Here is a 13,631-nt window from a genome sequence, read left to right as displayed (position 1 = left end):
TTCACCAGATATGCACCAATATGATATTTCCATTAAAGCTGTTCTTTGAGGAGTTCATCTGCCTCGGAGCATTTGGTTGCCATGGATCTATTACTTGGAACCCTGACACCTCGGCTCATGTGATCTCCATTTGCAACCTTCCTAGCCAGTTCCCAATAAGCAAAGTCAATGGGGGAATCGTGGATTTGCTTAACGACTGCATGATTCACTTAACGACAGTGATTTGCTTAACAGCAGTGGCAAAAATTATGCAATTCAAGTGCAATTCATGGTGCTGGTGATCACATTTAAAGCCCTACGTGGCCTAGGACCAGAGTACTTGCGAGACCACCTCCTGCCACCGGTGGCCTCCCATTGCCCGGTTCACTCCCACAGAATTGGCCTCCTCAGGGTACCTTCGGCTAGACAACGTTGACTGGTGACCCCTAGGGGAAGAGCCTTCTCTGTGGGAGCCCCTACCCTCTGGAATACGTTACCCCTGGAGCTCCCGATAATCCCCGACCTCCAAACCTTCCACCGGGCCTTGAACACCTGGCTCTTCCAACGGGCAGGCCTGGGTTGATTCTATACTGATTTTGTAGCTTTTTATATTCTTAAATCTTAAATTTGAATTGGTATTCCCACATTTAATTTTATTTATTGGATACTCTGTTTTAATTTGTCTTTTAACTTTTGTATTTTCTGTTTCTTATTGTTGTGAGCCGCCCTGAGTCTTTCGGGAGAAGGGCGGCATATAAATCCAGTAAATAAATAAGAAAGAAAGAAAGAAAGAAAGAAAGAAAGAAAGAAAGAAAGAAAGAAAGAAAGAAAGAAAGAAAGAAAGAAAGAAAGAAAGAAAGAAAGTTATAAAATTAGGCATAGCTCACTTAACCAGCACCTTTCTTGGCAACATAAATTCTGGGCCCCGATTGTGGTTGTAAATGGGGGACTACCTCTATCTGGATAATTTTCTGTCTATTTATCCTTAAAGACCATGTACATTTATGGTTACAAAAAATAAAGTTAAATATTCAGATGTTTTTATTTTGGTGTTTTGATTTTTTTTAATGCTGGAATTATAACCTTATTATAAAAGAATAATATACCTTTGTTTTATATAATACCATATGTTAACCCTTTTAAAAGAAATTTTTATTTCGATTTTTAAAAACATTTTTAAGGATGCATCTGTTTACATGCCCCTACAGAACCTTGGATGTCAAATTCTAAAAATAAAAGGCTGGAGGGGGTGTTTTTGTTTTTAATGTAGTTTAAGAAGCTTAAATCCTGAAATGTGGACAGAATTGGTGACTAGTTAGTTTCATTACTCTGTTTCAATGAGTCGAAAAGTCAATAGATAAAGTCTACAATATCTGTTTTCTGCAATAACAGTATACGAAGAATATATAATGGAGAAGTCTTGTCAGAAAAATATTCATTCTTTAGAGCAGGACATTAGAAGGAAACCAAACATAGAAATTAAATATTAACTGGCACTATAAACTCTCCTTGCAGTCCAATAGCTTGCTATTTACTTTGATCTTAAAGTCTTACACAATAGTGCCAATCATGTTTAAATATTACAGTGTTCCATTTGAAAACATTGAATGAAAAGGTGCTTAGCTGAACCTGGAAAGCACATTATAAAGGGTAGTGTGGATTGGTATTCTATGGAAAAAAGGCATGTTACTTTTTCTCTTAAACGATCCCAGACTACAGTTCCAGCATAACTTGGGATCCAGCTCTAAAATGAATCTAGTGGTTAAATGCATTTCATTAGAAACTTGTTTGGACTTGGAGGAAAAAACAACTTTGTAATGTATTATGTGGTTGCTACTTGCTGAAATGCAAGTAGCAAAATCAGTTTTTGATCACTGCATTGAATTGATAGAAATCTGATTTACCACTTGTGTTTGTACATTAGCTTGAGTCATAATGTCAAAATTACCAGTCTGAAGCTGAAATAAGTGTGCCTGGTGAGGAAGCATAACCCTGAAGAGAAAGGCATTTATTGTTTACAAATATAATATAATATAATATAATATAATATAATATAATATAATATAATATAATATAATATAATATAATATAATATAATATAATAATATAAAAGCACTCTGTTTATGAGTTGCAGTTTTCAACTTCACTTCAAGCTCACTATTTGTATTAGCCCCTATTTTTTTTGCATGGAAATATTGCCCTGGATATATATTTTTTTTAAAAAGTAAGAGAGGATGTTAGCCTATTAATTCAAAACAAGGCAAATTGTGGAGGACAATTGTAGCAGTGGTTGGTACCTCTACCTCTACCCTGAATAGCAAGGAGAACCTCTGTCACCTCACTGGTGTTGTAGCTTTTATAAGGCCAAGCCTTTGTGCCATAACTGCGTAAACAATCCCAGTCAGTACTGCAGCTGAAAACAATCAGAATAGAGGAGGATTATCTTTTCAATGCACAACCAGACCTCTGTTTATGATAACACAGTACCTCAATAATAGAAAAGAAATAGAATCATTTTGAGATATAAAACCATAATCAGGAGGATAATATTTAAATGCAGGATGAAATAGCTTCAATCAAAGCTCTATTGAAAAGCATTACAATAAAAGTTCTATAAACTGGCAAGAAGAACAAATGTAGTCGTAGTGAGATTGTCCTTTATGTTATTCTTATTAAGTTTAAAGACACGACTCAATCTATCTTAGTCCAATATTCCTGTTGAAATTCTAGAAGACAATTGCCTACGTTTTCGCCTTCTCCTGTAGAATATGAGCAGATTGCTTTTGACAAGCCAGTCAAAAAGTTGAAAGTTTGCCAAGGGCATCCCAAAGGGTATAACTGGTTCTCAGCTAGTGTCTAATCTCAAAAACTGTTTCCCCATTCTGCCTTACGACTTGGAAGAATAATAAGAAAAAAAGCACCACTCTGAATCAGGGACGATGGGACTCACTGGAGGCTCAATGTCCTGGTGTTTACTATCATATTCAAATACAAACATGCTACAGTATTACAAGATGCCTGCCCAAAAAGCAAAGGAGAGAAAAGAAAAAAGAAGGTAAAAGACCAACTATATGGCACACCCTTCCATACATGAAAAACATTTCAAAAGCAGTAGAACGCAACTTCAGAGATCTGCAAGTGGACATCACACACTGCCCAGAGGCTACCATATGAGGACAAATTATTCATTGTAAAGATCGTTTGAAGTGGGAGATACTTCCAATGTAATCTAATGGATCCCCTGCATGGATTTCCCCTGTTCCTATGTAGGACAATGGGGAAGAAGCTAACTACCAGATTGCAAGAACACAAGCGAGCAGTCAGATGAAGAGACCTGAATTCATTGGTAGCCTCACATTGCAATGATCAGGGACACACATTTAAATTTATAGCAACTAAAATCATTAGCCCTGCAGGTACAAAGATAGCCAGGGAAATGATTGAAGTCTGGGAAATGGGCCTCTTGTCAGTTAAAAGGAATGCTGAATTACCACAAGTTTATCAAATACTTAGGAGCCGAGGGCTTGGCAGCACAAGGAAATGACAGCCAATCACCAGCCATCAACACACCCATCAGCCAATAGGAAGGCACCACATAAACACGACTCACAGAAGCACTATTTCAGTAGAGAGAAATTCCCTGAAGATGGGCTCCAGCATGAGTCCAAAAGCTCCGAAGGATAAATCTCTAATCCCGGTGACCGACCCAAATTTGATCTTGCATTATTACCCTGGGACACATATATTTGCCTTCATTCATGCTACATTATGTATAGGAAAGCCATCTGTATTTTATTTCTTCACTAAGATACTGAACTATACAGTATACAAGTTCCATCTAACTCTACACCATGATTTATATACCATACTATATCATGGTTTGTTTAACTGTAGTTTGTTAAATAAACCATAATCCATAGATTTACAAATAACACTGACTGATCAATCATGTTTACAAATAAAAATTGCTGTCTCTCAACACATTAAGCCAAAACAAAGTAATCCATATTATAGCACAGTGAAATGTGTGGATGCCATTTTATGTTATATGCAACCATTTTATACCTCTTCTTGTAACTGATTATACATTCTTTCTTTCTTTAACATTATGAGACTGAGCTCCTGCCAATGTGCTTTTAGGCATGTGACCAGGACAGTCTTTAAGGATATATCACTCAACATATATTGGCTGGGAATGATAAAAGTTTAAGTATCATAAAATACCTTATGCCACCAGACTTCAAATTTTGGGCTTAGACAACTTAGAACTACGCCGACTTCAGTCTGACCTAGGCATAGTACATAAAATTATCTGCCGCAATGTCCTTCCTATCAATGACTACTTCAGCTTCAACCACAACAATACACAAGCAAATAATAAATACAAACTCAAGGTAAACCATTCCAAACTCGATTGCAGAAAATATGACTTCAGTAACAGAGTGGTCAATGCCTGGAATGCACTACCTGACCCTGTAGTTTCTTCCCCAAATCCCCAAAACTTTAACTGTCTACTGTTGACCTTACCCCATTCCTAAGAGGCCTGTAAGGGGCGTGCATAAGTGCACCAGCGAGCCTACCAGTGGTGGGTTACCCCCCCCCCCCGTTCGCACCGATTCTATAGAACCGGTAGTAAAACCAGCGGGAAGCTCTGCCCACCAACCCTGAGGTCATCAAAACATTTCTGCACACGCGCAGAAGAGTGCGTGTGCAGCGAAGCAAGCGTGTATGCGCAGCCCCGCTGCAAACTGGTAGTAAAGGTAAGTAGAACCCACCCCTGGTGCCTACCGTCCCTGTCCTAATATTCCTTTTTACTTACTCTTTTCATGTATTCAAATTATGTTTATACTTTTACCTGTTACCTTATATATGCTTGACAAATAAACTTATGATTATGATTATGATAAAATATATGAGTTCTGTGGTAAGGGAGAGATGCAATTGATGAATCAAGCACTGTAATATGATGCAACTTCCACTTCTTTTGTATATGTGTTACAATGCAGCATGCATGTATATAAGCAAGAAAGCTTGCGTTGTAATTTCATGATAATTTCAGGATGCATTTAAAGTTGTTGTGTGTCTCTCCTGAAGGATTTTAAAGAATAATATTGAATTGAAGCCAGAATATTTCCTTTTAGGATTAATGGACAAATAGAAAAAGTCATGGAAGATTATTGTATGTACGGAGATTGAAATATTTGACATTATCCACAATGGGTGAACGGTTAGTAAAAATAGATTTTGCTGAAAATATTTTTCTGATTAAATCAACTTCTTTGATTAGAAAAAAGACATCTACATTTATTGCTGACTAGAAACTTTTTCTGGATGTTTTGCATAAAAATGAAAAAAATTAACTTGTGATTTATGATTTTGATAGTTAGACAGACTAGATTATAAAAAAGAAGAATATGATATCATTTTAGAGAAAGGTTAAATATATTTGTATTTGTAACTGCTGTGAAGAATATCAGAAGCCACTTTATAATTTTTCATTTCTTCTCTTTTTATTAATTGTCTCTTACACTTTTTGTTTTTTATTTGATTTTATTTTCCTTTTTCCCTGCTTTCTGCCTATTAATTTCAATCTAATTGTTAAAGGTTGTTTTAAAAAATATTTTTTAAGAAAACTGTAGCATGTCTGATTGAACGAACCTGTGATATTCAAGGTACACAGATCACAGAAGTCAAATCCAAGCTGTTATTAATCTGCACACTATGATAGATTTCTCTACAAAAATTTGTGATCAGTGTACAACAATATGGTAAATTAAGTAGAGTAAATTGGAACAAATCTATTATTTTGTCAATATGCAATAAAATTTCTAGAGAAATACATAAAATTGGTTTTTCAGTTTTATTCAAATTCTATAAAATATTCCTAAGAAAATATTCCTTTATTTGTTTTGAATATCTGTGAATTTATGGAGAATAATAAATTGTATGAAAATTACTATTATCTTAAAAACAGTACATGGGAGAATGCCATGCTAATTCCATGTAAATATTTTAAACAAGTTGTAAGTTAATGATTAAATTTGTATATAACAGGCAAATTCAAGAGTTTTTTGGCCATCAAAACCAAAATCTTGTAAAAACAAGAGAGATTAATTTTCCTGATTTTCAGCTATATCACTGGGTTTATTTGTTAATTTCACTTTGGCCCTGGAATGAAAATAATATTGATTTAATCAATTATAGGCCCAGTAATTAGACACATTTGGAAGCTTTTGTTTCAAAATATAAGAGAACCCTCTTTCCAACATTGAAGACAGTCATATTTGGGCAGTACTGGAAAAGAAATAAATTGGAACCTTTGCTCTCGAGAAAAATTGACCCTTCGGGGAAAAAATTTAATGGCTAAAAATATGATAACTACCCTTAATCAGTAGTTAGAAATGATTGCTTCAAAGGTTTTGAAAGTTTTCAAGAAGAAGAAAAAAAAATCTGCCAAAAATAATTAAATTGCAGTATACCCATCTAACTAGGGGACACGGTGGCTCAGTGGCTAAGATGCTGAGCTTGTCAATCAAAAGGTCGGCAGTTCAGCAGTTCAAATCCCTAGTGCCGCGTAACAGGGTGAGCTCCCAATTCTTGTCCCAGCTTCTGCCAACCTAGCAGTTCAAAAGCACGTAAAAAAAAAGGGACCACCTTTGGTGGGAAGGTAACAGCATTCCGTGCACCTTTGGCATTTACTCATGCCTGCCACATGACCACGGAGACGTCTTCAGACAGCGCTGGCTCTTCGGCTTTGAAATGGAGATGAGCACCGCCCCCTAGAGTCGGGAACGACTAGCACATATGTGCGAGGGGAACCTTTACCTTTATCTTTTATACACATCTAAAGTATTTGTTATGATTGCTCAGCTAAGACACATTGGCTCACTTGGCTCACCCTGTGATTTTGAATGCATTAGATAAGCTTTTTTAAAACGCTAAATCAACAACTCAGTTTTATTGACAATTTAAATAATATACTAAAATAAATGTCAACAAGTTAGAAATGGAATAGAGAATTGTAGTTTCCAAAAGCATTTCATCTCAAGCTTCAGGACATATTAAATAAGTTTCTCAAGAAACATTAAATGTTTTTCTTACGATCTTGAAATGAAGGTTAATACATTAAACAATTCTTTTTCAGGTTTATTGGCCTCCTTAATGGGTGCTCAAAAAATATTAATTGTCAATCTTTTTTTATATTAGAGACATAATAAATGTAAATTTATGACAGTTCACATACTTTGGTCCCTTGTTAGCTTTTTATTGGATGGATAGTCTTATTAATATAAACTAGGCTGTTGGAAATTAATATTTAAAGATGTTAATATGTTGCTCAGTTATATCGTAAACATCTGGACTTTGTCTTTTTATAAAGGTCTTTTGACCTACTGTGCTTAGTTTATTGCGAAAAAGGATCCTGATTTGTTCTGGTAGAGATACTTATGTCAGGAGTGGGTTCTAAATTTTTTTACTACCGGTTCTGTGGGTGTGGTTTATTTTGTGGGTGTGGCTTGGTGGGGTAATGTGACTGGATGGGCGTGGCCAACTTTTTTTTTTTTTACTTTTAAAAGCATTTTTTTTACCACCTCTTCAGCCAAAGAGGTTGCAGAAAACAATGCTTTGAAAAGCCTCTGCCGATCAGTCAACTCAGCTGAGATCATCAGAGGCTTTTCAAAGCATTTTTTTTACCACCGCTTCGGCTGAAGAGGTTGTAGAAAAAATGCTTTGAGAAGCTTCTGACGTTCCCAGCTGAGTCACGGGATCATCAGAGGCTTTGTTTTTTACTTTTAAAAGTGTTTTTTTGGCCGAAGAGGTTGTAGAAAAAATGCTTTTAAAATTTTTTTAAAAAAGCCTCTGATGAGGTGGGCGGGGTAAGCGAGCGGCGATTGGGTCGGGGACCGGTTCGGGGTCGTGGCCAGCCAATGTTATTACTGGTTCTCGGAACTACTACAAATTTTTACTACCGGTTCTTGTGAACCAGTGCAAACCGGGAGCAACCCACTACTGACTTATGTTATGTACCATTTATCAAAAGTTAGCTTGATGATGCAATCTCTCACCTTTCTTTGAAATGTCTTCCTATAAGTATAGTTAAAACACTGGACAACATGATTTTGTGTGGTAAATATTCTATTCATTCTTTAAAAACTGAGTTGTGATTGTTTTACTGTAATGCCATTTTGATTTAATTTTGATTTAGTAATATGACTGTAATTTTGTTGTTTGTATCCCTACTATTTATATTGATATTGTTTCCTGATTGCTTATTTGTACCCTATGGCTATCATTAAGTGTTGTACCTTATGATTCTTGATGAACGTATCTTTTCTTTTATGTACACTGAGAGCATATGCACCAAGACAAATTCCTTGTGTGTCCCATCACACTTGGCCAATAAAGAATTCTATTCTATTCTATTCTGGTTGAAAGGGAATTTGGAGCTCTTCTAGTTCAAACCCCTGCTCAAGGAAGAGACCCTATTTCATTCTGGACATATGGCTATCCAGACTCTCCTTGAAAACCTCCAGTGATGGAGTACTCACACCTGTATAATTTGCAACCACATATTTAGCTTTTATTTTTAGTTCTTAGAAATATTTTTTTTTTAAAATCTGTTTGAACTAATTAGTAATTGAAAGGCAGGAATGCCAACCAATCAATGTTCACTCTTGTGAACTCAGTGTATCCATTGAGTATGCCATCTCCAGAGCTTTCAATGCTCTATAAGTTATGTAACAACCCTCCCTATTTCCTTCACATAAAAGAGATGCACAGTTTTATCATCTCTGCACAGACTGTGTATGCGCCCATGCTCAAGACATAATTTTATTACTGCAGACCCTTGCCAGGACCATATGATTTTAGTGGTTTATAAATGAAATTAATACTTTTTTGACATTAGATTGTGTGCATTTGTCTAATGATTAGTAAAACAATCTACTTAATAGGTTGCTATGGGAATGGATGTACTGTAGTTTCAAAGGAAGATTGACTTCAAAAACTATTGACCACTACATCAAGAAACTTCAAAAGCCTTCAGTTCACCATGATTTACCACAATGCACATTTGTAGAATAAACAGTGAAATTGAGTTCTAGAGAAATTTGTGTTATCCCAGAAAATCCCATATTGGGATCCCATCATATTGGATGGCACCTGAAATCTGTGAGAATTGCATCCTAGAAAAATTTCATTTGATGGTTTTTCTTTTGTTGGCCTGAATATTGGTCTGAAATGCTGGCCTAGTTAAAAAATGGGAGGCAGGAGAGCAGACTAAGCAGTGCGAAACACAAACACTCACAAATACAGGGTTTCATCCACCCTGAGAAAAAATTTTTTTAAATGTAAATTAGTTTTCTGGGAGTGGCAGAGTTTAGAAATTTGCATCACTTTGCTGCTTATTTGTAGACAGGATTATGCAATTGACTATAGCAGAAGAGAGAAGGAAAAATAGCATCTACATCTTAATTCACATGTTATAAACAAGCATAGATAGCTATTTTAAATACCCAGGAAGCATCCTTAATTTAAAGGCTTCCAAAATGTGAAAGGTTGTGCGATATCAAGATCAATTGGGCAAATTGATGAAGCTGAGAGCAGAGGAAAAACTTTTGACAATACTGAAGTCTAAAATCCATTATATGGTCACAGTCTTAAGACGAAATGTAAGAGGTGGGAATGCCCAAAGGCGCAGAAATTTTGGAATTTACTAAAGAACTGACTGGAAGAAATTTTGCTAACAGATATTGAGGTCAAACCGGAATTTTTCTTATTGGGAATTATAGAAAGAAAATATAAGAAAGATACAAATTATTTATTATTGCATATAGTCACAACTGCACGAATAGCCTTCGCTCAAAAATGGAAAGAGAAAGATATTCCAACTGAAGAGGAAATATTACTGAAGATCTTTAACTGCGCAGAAATGGACAGACTCACTTTGGAACTCAAGGATAAAAGCGAAACTAAGTACTACAAAATCTGGGAACAATTTTATGATTGGATAGATAACAAGAGGGTAGCCAAGACAAATGTATAATGTTAGAACAAAAATATAGATGTTATTATAGATAAATGTATGTTTAAGAGATAAATAAATATACAGAAATAAGGGGAAAAGTATTAATATCATATCATATTATGCTTAAATCGTGAACAAACTTAAGAACTATATGTTTATATGAGTACTAATATTATTGTGAAGTGACAGAAGATGTATGGAACCAGGGATGTCATATCTATGTCCAATGTTTTTTAATTTTGTATTATTAATAAAAAAAACTTTTTTTTAAAAGAAGATGAAATGTAGGAGCCATTCCTATGGTGAAATTGAGTGACTGGTTGGGAATTCTGGTACATGTAATCAAATGATCTTGGGGTACAGCTAGGGCAGGCTACCATCATTGTATGCTGATATTCAGGCAGGATAACAACCACCTCTTCAAGACCAACCAGTCAACATACTTCATTTTCAATGTTTAGGGTTTAGGAATAGCCCACATTACTTTGTTATACAGCCCTTCTTCTAGATCAAAGGTTTCCAAAATTCTGTGCCCTATAGAAATTGAGCTTGAAAAACTAACCACTGAAACCATTCTCCTGCAAACCCCAATAACAATTACAGAGCAGGATGTCTGCTATATCCAATAATGATTTACTGCTCTAGCCCTCTGCTTTCCATCAACTTCTGCAGTGGATCTTTTGGCTTTCCATTCATACCAGGTATTACAGAATCGTTATAAACTATCTAGAGGCTGTTGACAGGATCAATGAACGAAAACTACATCTAACACAGAGATATTGACAGAAATACTCATCATCAGGGAGTCCTCTTTGTCTGTACCTAACCTATTGCAGTTCTTTTTTTTTTCCCAATTTTTTTTTAAACACACAAATAAACATACAATACACCTATTGCAGTTCTTAACGTGCCTCTTTCTTTTTGGAGAACCTGTGTCATTGGGCATAGCTCTTTCTTAGAGGCATCTGCAGGTTAGAGGCTTTTATCAAAATGATGGAAGGAGCACTGTCCCATCACAATGCAAGTTCCACCCCTTTTTTATGTGAGTGTAGCATCATGGTGTCTTTTCTCATTCTTCTTCAGCTTTGCACCAAAAGTAATTGAATGATTTTCTGATTTAGAGAGGCAGCAGTATTTGAGGAAAAGTCCTATTATATTTTCTCTCCTTGTTGCTTTTGCTCCTGGTATGTCTACATGATATCTCTATTTAATCTATGGGGACTTCATGTCCGTTGAGGGCAACTGGTTATTTTGAGAACCTTTGGCTTTGTTTGTTCAAGATAGGAGGCAATCCTGTAACAGACTTTTGTCGCTCTGTAAGAGGACACCCTTTGTTTAACTATTCCTAGTTGGAAAATGGAGGAAAGAGAAAGTAGTCATTAATCCCGACATAGACATATTTTATATGTCTTGCAGCACGAAGCTACCATAGTCAAAACAAAATCTAATCCAGGATATCAAGTTCTTAGTGCTACTCTACATGCCCCTGTAAATCTTGTACTCCCTAAAGCTTTTTGATAAGTAGCCTTAACCTGATGTCATCCATGTGTGTTGAGAGTTGGAATTGCACCTTCCCAAATTCTAAGCCAAACGCCATCCTGCTTGGGAAGGATTCTTGGACCTCAACCTTAATATGACTAAACACTAGAGCAGGGGTCGCCAATCTTTCAGACCTAAGACCTCAATTCATAATTTTAAATCCCGCAGACCACTAATATGAATTTTTAAAAAAGATAAATAGTATTTAGTGCAATATAAAAAATGCAAGTAAGTTTTCTGCAGACCACCAAAATTTTCTCGTGGACCACTGGTTGGTGACCGTTGCACTAGAGGATATCAAATTGGAAATGATTGCAACTATATTCTATCTCAGGGGTGTCAAACTGGCAGCCCGCAGGCTGGATGTGTCACATGCAGACCATGCCCATCCCAGCTCCGTAAAGGAAAAAAACATTGTGATACATCACATGACGTGATTGAGTTTGACATCCGTGTTCTAACTAATCTCCCCATGTTGAGAGTGAGAGAGGGGTGGTAATGCAATTCCAGTTAAATAAGATGAATACAATTTATCATTTCTGAGTGTGCAAAGTATATTGAGCCACAAACTAACCAAATAGGTTGGTGTCACACAACACATTAAACCACGCTTTCTCATACACTCAAATAAAACTAATCAAACTTAGCATGTTAGTCCCCACAAACACCACAGACTTTTAATTGACCTTGCTAAACAAATGTGAACATAGTATAAGAGCAGACCCAGTAAAATTATTACTCTGACTCCAACTGAGATTATATACTCTAGCCTTTTAAAAATTGGAACTTTTACCTTTTGTCTGAAGCCACTGTTTAGTTTTTGTTCTCTTGTTCTCCATTATATATGTACACCCACTTATCACTTGTCTACAGGTAAGAATCCATTAGCCTGCTTGGAAATGAGGTGCAGAAAAATGAAGTACCCATTGCTTTTTAAAAAACAAATAGAAGTGCCACTGCAAAGACAGCTTGTAGTTCCAGTTCTTCTCTGCTTATATTAATTTTATTTAGTCACTTGGTCAGTTGGTCATATGATCAGCTGGTCACATCCTGCAAATGTATCCTAATAAAGAGATAGATAATGCCATAATTGGTCACTCAATTGATCCAACTCCTTACAGGCTTGTAGGCTGGTTTCAAATTGATATTTTGTTGATTGACCCATTCATTGAATACCAGGCTTTGACAAATTTGTGGGGGGGGGGGTGGCATGACCAGTCCCAGTCGAACTGATGTTGCTCGATGTCAATGTGAGTCAAGATCAAAGATTTGTGGTTTTGTCGGTTGACTGCTCATCGGTATTCACGGATTCTTGTTTTCAGTTGTTGTCCTGTTTGCCTAATGTAGAATTGGTGTTGCATTTGATCTTGTAGATTATGTTGCTGTTCTCTTCTTTCTGTACTTTGTCCTTGGTTCTAGACAGCTCTTGTCAGAGTGTTAATGTTGGTTTGTGGGCCACCATTATCCCCAGATAAATTTTAGTTTGTCAACTGCATTTAAAAGACCTATATGAATCTGAAGCAAAAGCTAAGCTATCTTCATCATTGATAAGCCCCACTTTAACTTCACACTAGCATTATTGGTAATTCTTGACTTATGACTGCCCACTTAGCAATCATTCAAAGTTATTATGGACCCCAAAAATGGTACTTCTGATTGAGATTCCAATTTTGGGAGCTCAGCAACTGGTCCACATTTATGGACATCCAGTGGTCAGATGACAACAATTTACAATAGGCTTTTTGCCAGAAATCAGCATTTACTTCCTACTTCCTGCAAAAAAAAACACCCATTGAGGACAATGGGTTCACATCACAACCATAGCATTTGCTTAACAACTGCGACAAAAAATGACATAAAATCAGACTGGTCACGTGATGACCTACTAAATGAGTGGTGTAACTTATGACCATAATTTCAGGTTCAATTACTGTCCTAAGTTGAGGACTACCTCTGCATTGTGTGCATCCGATGTAAAGCTGGAATAAAGAGGCAAGCAATAGAAAGCATGGAAATGAAATAGTGTCTGGATATTATGTTTAAATTTTGTGGCTCAGAACAAATGATTCTTAGCATCATCCAGCCCCCT

This window comes from Pantherophis guttatus, chromosome 3 (genome assembly GCF_059756535.1).
Source record: "Pantherophis guttatus breed Tessera chromosome 3, ASM5975653v1, whole genome shotgun sequence".
NCBI classification, from domain to species: domain Eukaryota; kingdom Metazoa; phylum Chordata; class Lepidosauria; order Squamata; family Colubridae; genus Pantherophis; species Pantherophis guttatus.
The sequence above is the reverse complement of the archived record's forward strand: the minus strand, read 5'-3'. Positions refer to the sequence as shown.